The following is a 15,661-nucleotide window of genomic DNA, read 5'->3' as shown; positions in this document are numbered from 1 at the left end:
AGTTCTACTAAATAGCTATCTAAAAATGGTTTACTATGGCATTTAAAGATAGAAAAATCCTGGGCCAAACTTCTACATATGACAGAGCCTCTCACTGTACCAAAAATCACTGTACCTATGCATGCAAATTGGAACTTCTGGCTCAAACTGTGTTTGTGCATGTCTGCTTACCTTATCTGTGTGAAAGAACAGCCATTTGCATAGAAGGGTGGGAGTTTATGGGCATAACATACATCGTGTAGGGCTGCCAAGTTTGTTTGGTCATATTCCTGGAAGTTTCATCACATGACATAATCTTTAATTTAAAATTAATCTTTAATTCCTGGAGACTCCAGGACTGTTGGCTACCTTAGTTGGGTGCATCACTGGCAGTTTGACCAGACAATGAAGTAGCAAAAACTAAGGGGAAAATGTTGGTCTCTTCTCTGTGGATGTGGAGAACCTTCTTTGTAGCCAATCCACTTCACTGATAATAGGGGAAAGGAGCCTCTCATGTAAAGGGGCAGAGCCAGAGGTGAGGTCAGTAAATCTCTTTCTTCCCTGCCAGAGGGCAAAGTGAGTGCCACAGAGGCTACTCTACTCATTAAATTGGAGGACTGGCCAAGGAGTAGCTTTGCTTGTGCCCTGTGGCCAGTGGGAGAAGATTCTTTCACCCACTGTGTTCCCCAAGTTAACTCAAGCTAGATGCTGGGGAGAGAATTTTGCCCTAGATGACTAAAATTGCAGTACGTTCCCCTCTGAAAATATTTGGGATAGTATCTATAGCGCACATTGCTTCCTCCTTCATACTATCTCACTGCCTGCTAAAGGATACTGAAACCAAAACCAAAGAGCTAGATTGTGGTGTGGGTGTAAGGGGGGCATATTACACACATTTATAGAACAACACAAGAATGACCATACTGGGTCAGACAAAGGTCCTTCTAGCCCAGTATCCTGTCTTCCAACAGTGGCCGATGCCAAGTGCTTCAGAGGGAATGAACAGAACAGATAACCATCAAGTGATCCATCCTCTGTCGCCCATTCCAGGTTCTGGCAAACAGAAGCTAGGGACACCATCCTTGCCCATCCTGGCAATTAGTCATTGATGGACCTATCCTTTATCAATGTATCTAGTTCTTTTTTGAACCCTGTTATAATCTTGGCCTTGACAACATCCTCTGGCAAAGAGTTCCATAGGTTGACTGTGCAGTGTGTGAAGAAACACTTCCTTTTGTGCATTTTAAACCTACTGCCTATTAATTTCATTTGGTGACCCCCTAGTTCTTCTGTTATGAAGAGGAGTAAATAACACTTCCTTATTTACTTTCTACACACCACTCATGATTTTATAGACCTCTATCATATCCCCCCCCCCTTTAGTCATCCCTTTTCCAGGATGAAAAGTCCCAGTCTTATTAATCTCTCCTCATACAGAAGCCATTCCATATCCCTAATTATTTTTTTTTCTCTTTTCTGTACCTTTTCAAATTCCATGATATCTTTTTTACGATGGGGCAACCACTTCTGCACACAGTATTCAAGATGTGGACGTACCATGGATTTATATAGAGGCAATATGATATTTTCCGTCTTATTATCTATCCCTTTCTTAATGATTCCTAACATTCTGTTAGCTTTTTTGACTGCCACTGCACATTGAGTGGATGTTTTCAGAGAACAATCCACGACTCCAAGATCTCTTTCTTAAATGGTAACAGCTAATTTAGACCCCATCATTTTATATGTATAGTTGGGATTATGTTTTCCAATGTGCATTACTTTGCATTTATCCGCATTGAATTTAATCTGCCATTTTGTTGCACCAGTCACCCAGTTTATACTCCCTTGAGTATAAACTTAACTTCCTACACATTGGGATAAGCAAGCTCTGCAGTGTTGCTTTGTCCCCCTCTCACACAGGTGGGCAAGAAAGGTTGGGAGCGGATGGAGCCTCGACTCCATCCTCAAATGCGTGCAGTGGTTTAGTTACATCGGTGCTTTAGGAAGCATGCGCTGTGACTGGTATAGACCCATCACAGGTCACTACCTGCCCAGAGCAGCAGGGAAACTGTGGGAGGTGGGGGTGGGAGGTGGGGGAAGACTGTGACTCTCTTTACTGTAGGTTAGATCACAAATCAATGATCCAGCCCAAAGATAGCATCAGAGTGTTATCACAGTAAAATTTCGAAGAATATCTAAAACCTTTCATTTTTTTTACCTTGGTGAGGCTAAGAAAGAAACACTGTCACATCAGCTGTATCTTACCCTGAAGCTATTCCATTAATTCTTAGCATCCGTGGATGTATTCTTTTTATAAGTGTGAATCCATTCAAATCTTTTCACCATCTCCCCCACTTTTAGCCATTCATTACCGTGGGTGCCAGGATAAAATGGCACTGCTACAGGCATGGTTTCTAATTTTCTCTTTATCAGTCGTAATGGTGTCTGGGTAGAAACCTTTTCTGAAGTGCAAATTGGAAGTGGATCCATAGGTCAGGCTGCAAGGTTATTTATATTCGAAAACCTCCCTTGAAAAACCTTTTGTGTGGCATCAAACGTGCTTTAGGAGGTGGATCTTGAAACATATACCTGTAAAAGCTTTTCTCAGCGTGATGTTTCACATTATGAGGCAACTAAAGTACAAAAAGAAATGAAGACGACTAGACTGTGGTTCCTAGCTATACAATGAGCACTTTTTTCACTACAACAATAGCACTGACAAATGCAGTCCACCAATTCAGATTCAAAGTACATTGTTTGACACATTAATTTGACACTGAACTAATATTAATCTTCTTTTTATCACAGTACAAGATTGAATTAGCACAGTACAGTAGAGCCTTGACTTTCCAAATCCAAGCTAACCAAAGTTCTTGATTATCTGAAAGTCACATATGTTGTGTCCACCGTATGGTTGACTTTGGCATTTTTTTATAGGTATTACACTTTATGCACTGAATTCATAAAATGGATGAGCCTGCCAGAGTTCATACTGTAAAGTCTGCAGGAAAAGGGCTTTCTCTTGCAGAGTTTACAAGCTCTCCCACTGAGCTTATAAACTCTGCAGGTTACTGGCACCCAGGACTACTGCTTATCTGTCACTTTGCTTTTCTAAATGAAAGTCATGGGCCTCATTATTTGGGGGGGATAACTGAATCTTTATTATAAGTGAATGTATATACTGCACTCGGAAGTGTTGTAAAAAGGGAAATAATGCTATCAGTCTATCTCAGGTACTTATATGACTTACACTTATACTTACTATATACTTATATGACCCCCATTACTAGAAAAGGTTCTTCAGCCTAGGTCTCCTGTATTTTAGGCTACTGTCCTCACTGATAAATCACACTTCCTCTCATACAAGGGGACGATTGCTGCTGCTTTGCCAGCTATGGCAGTATTTGCCAACTGTAGGCATAGCCCCTCCGGGAAAGGAGGGAGGGCACTAGATGGTGGAAAATAGAGCAGAGAAGAGGATTGATATTGGTGAGGAAAGCTGTAGGTCCCCAGAATCACCCCCCTCCCCTACAGACACTGCAAACATGCTGCCACATCAGCAAGGAAAGCAGATGGAAGCTCCCAGACAGTTACCCAATGTCCTGACATCACTTCCGGGAGAGGGGGAACTAATATAAAGATGGCTACTCTGCTTGATGCTGTTACTACTGTTGTCCCCTCCCCACCAAAGAGCAGCATTTCCAGTTGACGGGGGGTACCTATTACACTAAGACTGTTCTATACACTGACACCTTCTCTTTGCTGCCATCCATCGTAGCCTCTGGGAACCTCAGGACAGGATAGGGAAGCTCTAACATTTAAGGCTCCGCTGTATGCTAGTGATGCCTGCTGCTGTCCATCATAGTCCCTTCAAGAATGCCAGTGCTGGTTGTGAGGACGGGAAGAGGAGAATGTTATATGTTGGAAGATGCATTTTGTGGATGGCAGTGGCTTTTTTATTATTTCGTATATTATTCATTTATTGATTCTTATTATTATTTAGAAGGGGCTGTGGTTTGGTTTTTGGTGTTTCTGGATCATTGCAGGAGGTGAGGGGAAAATAGCGTTTTTCTTTTTGTACCAAGAATCTGACTCCATACATTCTCTCTCTCTCTCTCATGTGAATGGGGTTTGGGATGGGCTTTTGGGTGATTTTTTTTAAATGTTGGTGTTTGATGTGTCAGCAGCTGGGATTAACTGGCCAAATCTCTTTGTGAATTAGTGGGATGCCAAAGGGAGTGGGGCTGACTCTGTGGAGATATTCTTTGCCTTCCCATCGTAAGTACATTTTTTAAAGGATCAGATGCATGGTATGCTTATTGAGGAAGGCCCAGGGAAGTCTCTGCACTCTTCTAAGATGACCATGGATCAGTTAGGCCACCACACAGCACTGAAGGCATTTTTATGTTGATCGAAAAGAAGGTACCAAGTTGACTGTCCACTAGATATGGGCATAATCAAACAGACCTGGTAGTGGTTATTGGGGTCATTCTGGATGAGTCTTACAAGGAGGAGATAGATGAATTGTTTTTGCAGCCTCCCTAACCTTCCCAAACCCTCAAAGAACCCACTTCTGTTCTCATGGTGGTATAAATGAGAAGTGGTTCAACTGAAATTGATGAATTTACACCACTGTAAAACCTGTGTCAGATGGGAATCAGGCCCTAGCTGTAAGAGAGAAAGTGGGTGACCCAACTAGAACTCGAACATGGATGTTTATACTACACAATTCCAAATCATTCCCGTTTGTATTGTCAGGCTTGCTTTTAAACCGTCAGGGTTTAAGATCTTTGTAATTGAGAACAGTCAAAAGTGATCTTTTCAGAAAAAAAATTAAGTGGATACAATAAAATTAAAACACTGGGATGGTTAAGCGTGCTTCTAAAGTTCTATGCTAAGCTGCACTCTAATTGCAAATGACATATGTGAGGTAAGGAACACGTGACTAGACCATTCCTGAACAACTGCCAAAAATCTTTTTGCATGTCACCTAGAGCTTTAAGACAATGCAGGAACAATGGCAGCTCTGTAAAATCTGCCAGAGTTGACAGTTCCTATTGTTCAGAAAACTTTTGTGAAGCATAGACGTTTTCTAGATTAATGCTGCAAAATGCTGAACAAAATGGGCGTCAAGCTAATCAATGGGCTTTGGTGATTCAATCTTTTGTTTTCTTGCTGTTCCATTTTCATTCTGTGCTGACTACTTCTCCGTGTGTGCGTGTGTACACTTGCACCTGTGTGCAAACACTATACAAGGTGTACTTGCGTGTTTGGAAAGAAAGGAGAAGAGGAATCTCTCTGTTATTGGGCAGTATTTGAATTTGGACAGGTCTTCTAAGGTCCTCTCTCTCTCTTTTTTTTTTTTAAACTTAAATTAACTTTTCCTTAAAAACTTAATTTTTACCACAACAGTAAACAAAAATAGAACCTGCTTTGATTTGAGGTTATCATCCATGGCAGTTTTATTCAAGGTAATCTGTGATTTTATCTTTCCCACTACTACCTGGCAAATGGAATTTGGCTTTACAAACAAGCTGTGTCAATTTATTTGATTAATAGGGTGAAAATAAACATGAGGTATGCAAAAGGATGACACTGGTGGTTTTAGCATCAATGCAGTGAACAGTTCACCTGGGTTGGCAATGGCTACAGTGTTTCCACTGAAGTGAAATGAGAGTTATGTTCCAGGGAAAAATGAAATACTCCAATTAAATATCTGTAACTGTGTAAAAATATACAGAAACTGTGTAAAACCTGCAGCCATCTGCTCTACTGTTTCTCTGTTAAAGGAAGCATCCCTTCTAGCCTTCTGCTGTATTTGCCCAGTAAAGATTAATGTTATGTAAATGAGGCTCTCCAAGTGTACTACGAACCACAGAGAAATAGTTAACACAGTAAATGCACATATCTGAAAGCAAGTTGTGTCAAGTCAACAGCTAGGAGCAATTTACTGTACGTCTACTCCATTTGGTTTTGTATGTATTTTACTGTGTTCTTCTTGCTGCAGGAAAGGGGAAACAATTAAAGGTCTTTGCAATAAGGTCTTACAGCTTATCTCCCAAGAAAAATGTAAGCAAAAAATGTGGGCCAGATTCACAGCTGGTGGAAACTGGTGTAGCTCCACTGAAAGCATTTTTTAAAAGACACGGGAGCCCACTGAACAGTGTTTTCCAAGTCTACCCAGGAAATTAAAGCTACCCCAAGATGGCATCCTTCAGCACTATATGTCCTGATTGCTGCCAACATGCCACAATCCTTAGTGAAGTCCACCTGCTCTTCTGTTGCTGGAATCCTTATTGTCTGTGACTCTGACATTGTTTGCTTAGAGTCTAATATGCAGCATGCCTCTACTGACTGTAAACAACTGTTCTGTATACCATAAGGCCAAAAATCTACTTCAAAATGTGTCTTAAATTGCAGCACTGATTTTTCTAACTCAGCCACCACAGTGGGTTGAAGTCATAAGATAGACTGTTATGATCCACTACCCAAAGCTTAGCAATTAAAGGCTCTCTCTCCCCACCCCTTCCTTTTATCTGCTAATGTATCGGGATAGACAAGTAAACAAATCCCTTCAAACAAGGTTATAGGAGATATAGGAATTCTGTCAGTCAAATAGTATTTGGTTAATGATAGTGACTGAACTAGACACATTTATATTCTGTTTGAACTACATTTGTGAAGCATTAGCAAGAATTCAGATAACGTCTTAGCATTATAATAACCTTACAATATATTTCTCTCTAACACAAATATTATCAGTCTTAAGACAGCAGAAAGTAGAAAGCTTTGTTTTATGGAATTTAAGTGTGTATTTCAGTGCCTGTGAAAGGTGGTCAGAAGGACAGCTCTGGAAATTACAGCACAGAGAGGTAAACTCCGGGCACTACACCCAGCTGTCCTTCCAATCAGACATGCCAAACCTGTGAAAAAAAACGCAGAAATTGGGCTTGTTTTTGGCTTAATTGGCTTGAGAGTTGCTTGTTGGCTAGTTTTTGGCTTGTAGCTTGTTTGGCTTGTAGCTTGTTCGTTCTTTTTTTTGACCGACTCCCAGCAAGCGGGGCAAGGGGGGAGGGGGAGCAAGCAGGGGTAAGGGGCAAGCAGGAGAGAGAGTCGGGGTGCACAGCTGGCCCACCACATCCCAGACTGCATGCCGGGGGAATCTAGTCACGTAGAGTGTTGGGGTTCTTAGGGATTGGCTTGTTTTGGCCTTGTTTTTAAATGGGACTAGCTTGATTTTTGGCTTATTGTTAAAGTCGGGGTGCTTATTTACCACATGAAAGTTGGCAACTGTGCTTCCAATGTGTCTCAGCCCTGACACAGAGGGACCACCTCTAAGATTGCGAGTGGGCACCTCTCTCTGCTTAGGCTATCATCTGTGGTGATGTTTTTAGTGATGAATAAGCTGCCTAGTAGCAATAGCAGATACACTATTATCTCCTTTCCAGGATTTAGTTTTCATCACTTCGTGCCATTTAGCACTGAGGGGAAATTTCCCAGTAATAGACAATGGTTGCAAACATATCATCTCTCTTCTTTGCAAAGACCAGGAAAGTGACTTTGTAGTGAAACTGTCACAGAATATCTGGGGACACTATTTTAATAAAAGATGCCCCAAGGATCACTGGTAAATGTAGAAAGCAGTGACCAATACTGTAGTGATCACAAACAGCAAGAATTCAAACTTAACCTATGGTCTTCTGGAATTAGCAATGAATTGTGTTAAATGTTCACAAATAATTAGAAGAGCCAACTCCACCTTTCATTAAGAGACATTTTGACTGTAGTAATATAATGGAATCCTACATTCTATATTTAAAAAAAAATCATTTTTAATCAGAGAGTTCTTGAAAAATCACACACACAAATTCCTTTTCCAGCCATAACATCCTAACCAGGCTCTATTTCAGGAGCGGACAAACTGTGGCTCTTTTACCATTAAAATGCGGCTCGTTGAGCCCCCCATTCCCCCCCACTCCCCTCATTCTCCACCTACCAGACTGTGGGGGGCAGGGGAAGCTCAGGACCTCTGCCTTGCAGTGGGATGGTGCAGTAGGGGCTTCTGCCCAGTGGGGAGGTGTGTCTCAGGGCTTCTGCCCAGCGAGGAGGGGGTCTTGGGGCTTCAGCCCTGCGTCGTGCATCTGCCAGGGCTCCGGCTTCAGCAGGAGCAGGGCTGACGTTTCAACCCCCGGCTCCCAACAGGTGTGCCTTGTGCCTCTCAAACTTCTGAAGATTGTCGTATGTGTCTCAGAGGGCCAGTAAGTTTGGTCACTCCTGCTCTATTCCTTGCACGGAAGGAATGAGTCTTGTACAGTACCTCTGCCTGGCACAATATGTGAGGAAATATCTAGAGAGAAAAACTGTTCAGTTTAGCAGTGTCTGAAAAGGAGACTCTTGGGATGAAATTTTCAGGCAGCAGTGTAGCACGTTAGATCTTAGTTCTTAGCATCGGGAAAGGAAATTGTGTGCTTAACTCCCCACGTGCACACACCATGCTGAAAATGGACCTAGAAGCAACTTCATTCTGCATTTACATTAGGGTTGGTTATGATAACTCCCAAAGAGCATGGCCAGATATAGCCACAAAGGAAAATTCTCCAATGTGACCCAGATAAATGAACTGCGCACTGTGAGAGTCACCCAAGAGCTTTGAGCAGCAAAGCTCTCAGTCCAATGAGAAGTACCTGATCAAATAGAAATAAGGATGGGTCAAATTCATGGCTGGTGTAACTCCACTGACTTCAACTGACTGATGAATTTCCCCCACTGACTCTAACTGTGCAGCATCTACTTAACAGGAGCTAAACTGACGAGTCACAAGAGACAGGAGAATCAAGTTCCAATGTATGCCCCCTCCTGAGGAAAGGAGGGAACTCTCTGTGCTTGCCCTGCACTCACCTGCTTAGTGAAGAAACAAAGGGCTCCTTCCTGTCTCAGAGCTTAAAAATAGAAGAGAGCTTGCTGCTGAAATTAATTTTTAAAAATAACTGAAATAAAGGGCAGTGAAGGCATGATTCACTATGTTGAGAACAGTGATGGATGATCAACAACTAATGATTGTTTTTGGTTGGATGTCTGAACTAGTGCCTTACAAATTATTATTATAATAATGTGCCTGCCGACAATACAACATTGGTGACCACACAGGTGCACCTCCTACTTTTGCGCCTGCAGTTTTCTGTAGTTTGGTATAAGAGACTCACTTTCTTTATTAAAATAGAGAAACAGTCTGAATTACCTAGCAAAATATAAAACCCTTCCATATACTAATCCTAATTATGCTAACCGATAACCCAAGGCAATACAAACAGCTAATAGATAACTACTGTACGTCTGATGTCTAGAGACATTAATAAAACCATATCTATCTAGATGTGAAACGAACACACAAAAAGCCCCTCTTTGTGCTATTTACAGTTGTTGCTAATCTGCCTTCCTCTTTCTTGGCGGATAAACTATTTATTGATCTGTTCTCAGACTGAAATAGCAGGATAAGTATACACAGAGATTTACTTACAGAGATCCTGTAGTTCCATCGTTCCCGATGACAAATTTGCCTCCTATACTACAGCAAGGAAATGACTTAATGCTTTCTATGGAAGGAACAACGTGCTTCAATAGCAGATGGTCTCCGATGAAGCTCTTTAATGAGATCCGTTTTCAGTTTAGCTATGTGACAGGAGACCCCCTCCTTTGCACACCTTTGCCTGGTGTATACGTCAAGTCCAAAAGAATAAGCATGTAGCTTTGCTTATGTTTAGAGTGCTGGAAACGAATTGTGCTCCAATTGGCAAGAACATAGGAAACAGCAGCCAATCACAGCGAACCTCCATTTCAGGGAAACTCCTGCCCATTTATTTAGCATCTTCAGACACTATATTTTCTAGGAAGAGCGCCTCACTTCTAGTATCATAGAGAGAAAAATAATAGCTCCCTGTCTCTGTATCTCCTACTCCGTCAGCCCTCCTGCTATTTTTTAGGGCCTGGCAATTATCTAGGGAGAGTTCAGACTCATATCCAGCTTCCACCTTGCTGGGAGAAGAGGAGGGGAGAGCGCCTGAGCTTAACAATTACTGATTCCATCACCATGGAAACAGACTGGATGCAGCGAGCTAGATTTGTGTAGAACATCTGCTGCCAGACTCATAATCAAATGCAATCTCATCTTTTTTTCCACTCTCACTATTTATTTGATTGAGAGTTTGCTTTCTCCTTACATATATGCTGGGAAAACACATACACATAGTTGCTTTCTCTTTGCATACACACAGTGTTAACGCATACATGCATACACAGACATCTATTTGCTTCGCTTATACTAACATACCATGAGAACATGCACATACATATACGGATGTGCACACATACATATATGTATGTGATGTGTACTGGCATGCCATCATGTACATATACACTGAGGGATAGACACATCTCTAGCCAGACAGTATTGCTTAAATATGTATACACAGATTGCTGATCTTAACGGTATTTTGGGTTTGATTATTCATTCTATCAATCACAGGACAAAAATAGATGTACAGGCTATGAAAATGTTAGATTTAGCTTCCCAGCTCTTCTGTGGACCCCAGGAAATACATTACTGTGAAGCTCACATGCAAACCCAAACCAAGAGGATCTACAAACTGATCCTGGGCAATTTATTTCTACTGCACAACTTTCTGAAATAACATTATTTTATTTGTGGTTTATAGGCACCTGTATGCCTCTTTTAATGATCTGCTCCCCAAATGGTCTTTAACATCCCCTACCTTAGCCCCCCAAGTCTTGACTGCAGGTTCATACTCACCTACCAACTACAACTAAATAGGGTTCATGTTCAACTGTCAACAGGAAAAACCTTCATCTGCCACGTGGATTGCAATTCAGATTTGTGGGTCACTCCTATCCAGCCCTGACAGCAGAAGGAGTAAGCATTGCCTGATTTGGGGAAGTAAAGTGGGAGATGCAATGGGGAAAAAAAAAGAGGAATAATGGTCCAGTGGTCACTAGCCTGAGACTCAGGAGGCTTGGATTCAATGTTCTAACCACTAACTTCTGCGTGACCTTAGGCAAGACACTTAGCCTTTACGTGCTGAGTTACTGAGTCTGTGAAATGGGAATAGCAGCCCTGCTATACCTTACAGGGGTGTTGCAAGGATTAAATATTGTAAAGTGCCTAGACACTATGGTAATGGGGACCATATAAATACCTCAGCTACACAGAAAGGGATACACCTCTCTGCCAAAATATCTACGTGAATGTGTTTGAACTTACTAAATAGAGAAAAAGAAGGAAGTGGCCTGTTATTTGGAAAAAAAAATACTCAAGTATTCTACAGAACCACTCTATTAAGTATTATAAATGGCCATGTTTAAGAATCATCCGTGCTCACGCCACTAGGCTGCAATGCTGGCACTAAGCATTCATTTTAGAGAAAAGAAATGCTTTTTTAATCATGCACAACAAACGGGATTTCCTATGGATTAGGAGCAACTTTTCACATTTCATTACCTTTTCCCAGCTTTTGTTTTACTAGATATTTAAAATAATGCTGTCAGCCACTTTCTTGAGAGTGAATATCTTTATAAATCATTATCCAGCACTCTTGTCATTTATGGTCGCTCTTTTAGTTTTGAAACATTAAATTGCAGAAGGCAGCCAATTTGCATTTTGGGGGAGGGAAGGGCTAATTTATAGCCAGATTTGCTAACCAACAGGGTGTGCTGAAAAAGCCATCTTTATTTCTCCAGGCATTTGGAAAGAGGTTAGTTTGAGGGCAAGGGAAATAATGTGAAAGGTTTATCTTATTTATATGCAAGCAAATGTACACAAGCATTGCAATTGTTTATTTTGTTATTTGTTGTTGTGCTTTATGGACTATGTGGATTTAAAGCTTTGTTACCACTAAGAGCTTAGGATAGCTACACAGAATAGAAGCAAACAAACAAACAAATAAACATAAAATAAAATGCAATTGGACACAGAAGGATCATCTGTCACAGTCCCAGTGAGCCTCTGCACAGTATTTTGCTTTTAAGGCAATATTAAATTGGAGAATTTTCTAATCAGATGAATAGTTCTTTTTACCAGTACTGTGGTATGATATACAGAGTACAAGACCATTCATTCATGCTCAGTTTTCTTAACAAACCACCATCACAGGCAAATATAATGATCAATATTGTTTTGAAGTATACGGTGAACCCTCCTTTAGCCTCAGTTTCCATACTCCTTGGTCGTCTCCCCAGTCCAACTGATTTCAGGGTAATGAGAAGAAAGAGCATCACTGATTAAGGTGCTAGACTGGAACTCAGGAGATCCATGTTCAAGCCCTTCTGCGCTACAGATTTCCTCTGTGAGCTTGTGTAAGTCACTTTGACTGTCTGGCATCTCAGCTTCCTTCTCTGTAAAATGAGGATAATAGCACTTCCCTTCCTTACAAGCATGTTTTAAGGATAAATACATAAGATTATGATGTGCTCAGATACTATAGTAAAGGGAAGCCATATAAGCACTGGTGACAGATGAACTATGAGGGCTCCAGGGATGCAAGACCAGACCCTTGAACCTATGCAGAACAGGCCCACACAAAAATCAAGGTGAATTCATCAAGTCAAGCAGACACAGCAAACGGAAGCTGGGAAAGATGTTTTGTAGGTAGGAAGGCGTGCAATTCGAGAACAGCTACTCTTGGCATTCTCCCCACAAGATTGTGGATTTCCAAGGGAAAATTCACATGGAAGTCACTGCATGTTGACTCAGCAGTAATTATCATTAGTATTGTCTTACCACGTTACAAGAGCAGGTCAGTACAATCAAGGGCATTACATCTCCAATTGGTGCTAGAAGATGTTTGGAGCCTATATGGCTTCACAAAGAAGATAGACACTACTGAGATGGTGTCTGCACAAACTTCCAACAGAGTCACAGCAGCTATTGGTTCTCTGTGGTGACAAAAGCTCCTTCTTTTCAATGGGACGATTAGCTGATAACTCTGCAAATACTGGGTGAATGTTTTGCCCACCCGATAGACTATTTGCAAGGGTGAAGTATTCATTCTAGAGGCAAACCCATATCTTTCTTTTGAGTCTCTACTCCCTCAGGCAAGCAGTAATAACTAGGGCCACAGAAAATATTTAAAAACATATCAAAAACCTTCAAGTCTGATGATTTTTCATTCAGTTTGATTTAATGACTTTTTCTCCAAATTCATAAAAAAAATGAATTTTTCTCTCTTGAAAATGGGCCAATTTCTTTTTACTAAAATTTTTTTCCACACTTTTGATACTGTTTTTTACATAGAAATATGTGAGCTATCCCACAAAAAGCCAATATGGGAAATTTTACACACACACAACACAGATTAGATATAGGGTGACCAGATGTCCCGTTTTTAAAGGGACAGTCCCGTTTTTTGGGACTCTTTCTGATATAGGCACCTATTACCCCCTCATCCCCTGTCCTGTTTTTTCACAGTTGCTATCTGGTCACCCTAATTAGATGGATAGATAGATTGGATGGATGGATGGATAGATAGGATAGTATTTTAGGTTATATATCACATACATTGCCTCTAGACAGAGGTACAGTGTGATCTGTAGTAGGACTGAGAAAAAAATAAGATGCACATTGTGTGTGTATGTGTGCGTGTGTACACACACCCCTTGGTAAATCAAATTAGCCAGGTCTAAAACCATAGCGCCCAGTGAAGTCGGAGGGAAATGCAGAGGCACAGAGCATTTAATACTCAAGCCTATTGTAAGGAGATATGACTTGCTGTTTGGAGCACACAGCACTTTCCCTATTGAGATAGAATCACCCTTATGCGGTATCCTCTTGCTCAAATGTACGTCTCCTGGAGTTTAATGTATTTATAATTTGAGGAGTATGTAAGACTGCTCCTGCATCACTGGGCTACACACCCCTTCCTCCAGTTTGCTCAGTTGTTGCATCTTATATATCTCTATCTTGCTTAAAGTGCAGCCTGTGGGTCAAATGTAGCCTACAGAGTTCTACAATGCAGCCCTAACCCCCATACTGAGATGTGAGCCAAAGAGACTATTTTTTCAGCATGTGGTACTTCATCTTTATCAGAGCTGCCTTCCTTTGAGATGCAGGGGCTTCTAGCCTCCATGTGGTGCACCTCCATATTAAACAAGATTCCGCTAGTTTTATACAAATAAAGCTTGACCTTTGGGCTCCTGAGACGTTGGGCAATATCTGGAGAAATACACACTTGGTCTGTCTAGTAACGCTAGGATTGCAATGCTCTTTCATCTTCTCTGACAACTGAGGTCCTTCAACTCAGCAGAACATAGCACAGAAATCAATTATGCAGTGGCTGGCGGAACTGGCAAGATCATCTGTTAAGTCTTTTCCACCTCTAATGTCGATGGTTTATATGAAAGCTGGGATGTCGGCAGCAGGTGGGCTGGAGAGTCATGACTTTGGAGTTCCAGTTCCAACTCCAATGCTAACTCATTGAGACACTGAGGGCAAGTCACTTCACCTCAACACCTCTGTAAAATGGACTACTACTACTTGACTCACTAAAAAAGTGCTTGTGTGGATTTATTAATGTCTGCAAAGTTCAGATATCTATTAATAAAAATAAAAAAAGAAAAATAATAAACTACAGATATTAATATGCATAACAACAATTAATAGTGGAAGTTTTCAATTATGCTTGGCCAATGCAATAAGCAGCAAATATACCCTTCAACTTTTATGATTTGTTGACGTCACATTCCTCTACAAACATGTGGTTTCACTACTTAGGATCTCTTTTGCAAGATGATTCCTATGTAACAGGAGTAGGAAATGAACAGATTTGAAGAAATAAATACACCAGCTATCAAGCTGAACCAAAATATGTACATGGGAAAACAAAAATGAGAACATTGGGTTTAAAGAACAGAGCAACCAAAATCCATAAAATGGTGAATATTCCTCTTCACAGTGGTTAGATTTTAAGGTCAGTGAATTTTGATATAAAGTATTGGGCACAGTCTGGTGATAATGAAACTTGACCTTAGGACTTGAAATATCAAATGTTTATCTTAAAAAGCAACTCTAGAATGTGATTTAGGTTTGTAAAGGCCATACACAAGGGCAGTTTTTTATCCACCACTAAAAAACAAAACAAAACCCACAAACCAGCCCTGCAGCTCTCTGCAACCTTTAAATCTAGTCATCTCAAATATATACCATATATAATGGTGATTCCAGAACTACAGATCAATTATACATCAAGCCATTGCATAACAAATAGCTGAAGAATTCAGACCATCAGCTCCAGCATTTCTACAGGTAATATTCTAAGCATAAAATTACAATGCCAATTTGTAACACCAATTTGCGGTGTTACAAAATCTGAAACTTTGCCTCTCTGGGTGTTACAAGCCAAACTTCTACACTTGGGTTTTTGGATTCAACCAACTACATAAATTTTGTCCAATGCCAAAATACTTAACCACCTTGTCGAGAAGGACTTCCATATATGTTAATCAAGTTAAATTTTTCCTTCTTTTACTCTCTCTGCTTTGAACACATTTGGCCAGCACAAAAGTAATCTTACACTGCTGTACCCTGATGCCAACAATGGTCTACGGGGCATCTGGCTTTAGCTGCTCCCCTAACACTCACTTCGCTAATGACAAAGACTGAATTTACCTCTGA

General features: G+C 40.8%; 1 protein-coding gene across 4 annotated transcripts in view; it reads right to left on the bottom strand.

Annotated features, from left to right (window-relative positions):
- ELMO1 (engulfment and cell motility 1) overlaps positions 1 to 15,661 on the bottom strand; it is a 421,610-nt gene that overhangs the window by 96,183 nt on the left and 309,766 nt on the right. Inside the window, exon 1 of one of the 4 annotated variants that reach the window (XM_048839202.2) lies at positions 9,500 to 9,970. The exons of the other annotated variants lie outside the window; for them this stretch is intronic. The gene's annotated coding sequence lies outside the window, so the exon portion shown is untranslated. Of the gene's footprint in view, positions 1 to 9,499; positions 9,971 to 15,661 lie in introns of those variants that run through there. 4 annotated transcript variants of the gene reach the window in all.

This window comes from Caretta caretta, chromosome 2 (genome assembly GCF_965140235.1).
Source record: "Caretta caretta isolate rCarCar2 chromosome 2, rCarCar1.hap1, whole genome shotgun sequence".
In the NCBI taxonomy this organism is placed as follows: Eukaryota; Metazoa; Chordata; order Testudines; family Cheloniidae; genus Caretta; species Caretta caretta.
Note: the sequence above shows the minus strand (reverse complement) of the source record. Positions and strands in the feature narration are given on the sequence as shown.